Below are 2739 nucleotides of genomic sequence, written 5' to 3' on the forward strand. Positions count from 1 at the left end.
AAATCATTTTGTAACCTTGGCCAGATCTGTGCCTTGCCACAATCCTGTCTCTGAGCTCCTTGGGCAGTTCCTTCAACCTCATGATTCTCATTTGCTCTGACATGCACTGTGAGCTGTAAGGTCTTATCTAGACAGGTGTGTGCCTTTCCTAATCAAGTCCAATCAGTTTAATTACACACAGCAGGACTCCAATGAAGGAGTAGAACCATCTCAAGGAGGATCAGAGGAAATGTACAGCATGTGAGTTAAATATGAGTGTCACAGCAAAGGGTCTGAATACTTATGACCATGTGATATTTCAGTTTTTCTTTTTTAATAAATTTGCAAAAATTTCTACATTTCTGTTTTTTTCTGTCAAGATGGGGTGCTGAGTGTACATTACTGAGAAATAAAATGAACTTTTATGATTTTTGGAAAATGGCTGCAAAGAAACAAAGAGTGAAAAATTTAAAGGGGTCTGAATACTTTCCGTACCCACTGTATGTACTCATTACTTCTCTCTAACATAATTAACGTCTGCTCTAGACTGTGGTTTGTGGTGAACCCATAGGTGAAACAAGTAACTCTTGATTCATCTTTGCAAACTGGATAAGAGTTTCAACTCGGTCTGAGATCAAAGACATCAATAGGCCAAATGAGAAAATCTTTGTTTTGGTCTCTCACCCTTCTTCTTTTTGTAAACCACAACAGCCAGGAACCTTTTCAGTATATGTTCCCTGTGTGCAACCTTTACTTCGAACAGATCAACATTTCTAATGCCTTACGATATAAATTGTCATATTAGCCAACCTTATACTGAGACACTTTATCCAGTTATATTAATACATCCTTGATATCTGAAGGAAACTCATGCAGCCACTATTCACTTCTCACATTGCTTAATGAAAATCTAGAATAAAAGACAACATTAGCACAGATCCAGTGTCTTTATTGACTTTAGTCAACTCATCAAAATAAGCACAGAATTTGTAAAGTACCTGAGAAAGTGTGATCAGAAGACAAGAGTGACACTCACAAGAACACACGTGTCTTTCATATCAATGAAGATCAGAACGTTTACAGTATAAAGGCAGTAAAACAAAATGTAGTGAAACTTATCAAAATGAATATAATAATGATATAGCATGGCAACTCATCTTGTAACTCATGGACAAGAAGTGAGACATGTTTTATATGGTTACAAAACTAAGAAAGAAATTGCCCCTAAATATTTTCAAGATCATTTCAGCAGTGTGCTCAGAAGCTTAAAACATCCCACAACCCTTGTAGAATCTCAGCTAAAATAAACTTCAATGTTTCAAACCATTTTTTCAGATACATATTATGAAACAAAAAAACAACATAAGCTAATTCACCACAGTGAAGTAGGTGTCCAGTTAACCCAGCATGTTTTTGGACGATGCTCATTGATTCGCAGTACTGCCACCAGAGATCGAATACAACAAGAGAAGCAAAAAATGGCTTTCTCAGAAAAATCAGTGTTAAGAGAAGTACTCAGATCTTTTATTGAAGTGAAAATACTTCTACAACTGCAACTACTATAAGAAAGTGGTCCTGCATTCAAATTCTTGCTACACATATTTAGGTATTATCTGCAAAATGTATTTAAAGTATCAAGAGTACTTAATGTGCAGTAAAATGTTCCCTGACAGTGTTTCACTACTGTAGCTGCTTTAATGTGTATGTTGCTTTTTACTGCTGAAGATGTTTACGGTTGAGCTCATTTTAATTTTATATAATTACTGTCCTGGGAGAACCACATATCTCTAAAAAGAAAAACATCCCTGATGTTGCATGTTGACGATGCATTTTCAGTTGATCTAAGGGGTTAGATTTTTATTTAGCTTATGAAGTAGGAGAACTGTGAAGGAACTGTTCCTCCTTCAGTTTATCACAAACATTCAAATTCAAAAAGCAACACATTTGGAGATACATGGTTTTCATCTGAAAGGACGGGTATATAAAATTGTAATCTGAAAAGTAACTAAAGCCATCAAGCAAATATAGTGAAGTAAAAATTACAGTATTTGCCTCTGAGATGTAGTGGATTAGATGTATAGAGTTGCACAAAAATGGAAATACACAAGTAAAGTACCTGGAATTTGTAGTTAAGTACAGTTTTGGAGTAAATGTACTTGGTTACATTCAACCACTGGTATAAATAGTCTCTCAACAAGGGCAAATTATAATAATTAATTTTTCTTTGCACTCCAATCAATAAGCTTAAACTTTTCAAATCCCAACCCTGATTCTTCCAGTTTATGATATGATTAAGAATAATCAATGAATTCCCAGTTTACGGAGGAGGATGTGGCACCGCTCCTCGTTCTAGTGCAAAAGTTATCCATAAACCTAAAGAGACAAAAATAATAAAATTACTACAAAACTTAACATAATTGTTCAATTCCACAAAATCACATATTTACAGGATCATTTAGATCTAAATATCAATGATTGTGCATTTTGTAAAACAAGTATTTACCTTATGTTTTTTAAGTACAGTCATTTGTTTTAATTTTACACTTTATCTGACCTGCTGAAGGTTTCTGAAAGCATCTGTGCTTTTCTCTTAATAATCTCACCTTTGTTGTGGAAAATCAGCTGAAAGTCAAATATTTTTGTGTCACAGAGGTTTTGGCAGATATATTAAAGCAGCTTAGTTTAACAACAGGTGTAAAATTCATGTCCCATATGAAGCAACTCACTGTGTTCAGGGTGGCGTGTTTGTCATTTAGGCTT

At 34.6% G+C, this 2739-nt stretch overlaps 1 long non-coding RNA gene across 1 annotated transcript; it reads right to left on the minus strand.

Annotated features, from left to right (window-relative positions):
• Window positions 1-911: 911 nt before the first annotated feature.
• On the minus strand, window positions 912-2739 carry LOC123965241. Its single transcript, XR_006823657.1, has 3 exons — window positions 2706-2739; window positions 2583-2601; window positions 912-2352 (listed from the first exon to the last, which is right to left on the minus strand). It is a non-coding gene; the product is annotated as an uncharacterized LOC123965241 (long non-coding RNA).

The sequence above is a fragment of the Micropterus dolomieu genome, unplaced genomic scaffold (genome assembly GCF_021292245.1).
Source record: "Micropterus dolomieu isolate WLL.071019.BEF.003 ecotype Adirondacks unplaced genomic scaffold, ASM2129224v1 contig_8936, whole genome shotgun sequence".
Lineage (NCBI taxonomy): Eukaryota > Metazoa > Chordata > Actinopteri > Centrarchiformes > Centrarchidae > Micropterus > Micropterus dolomieu.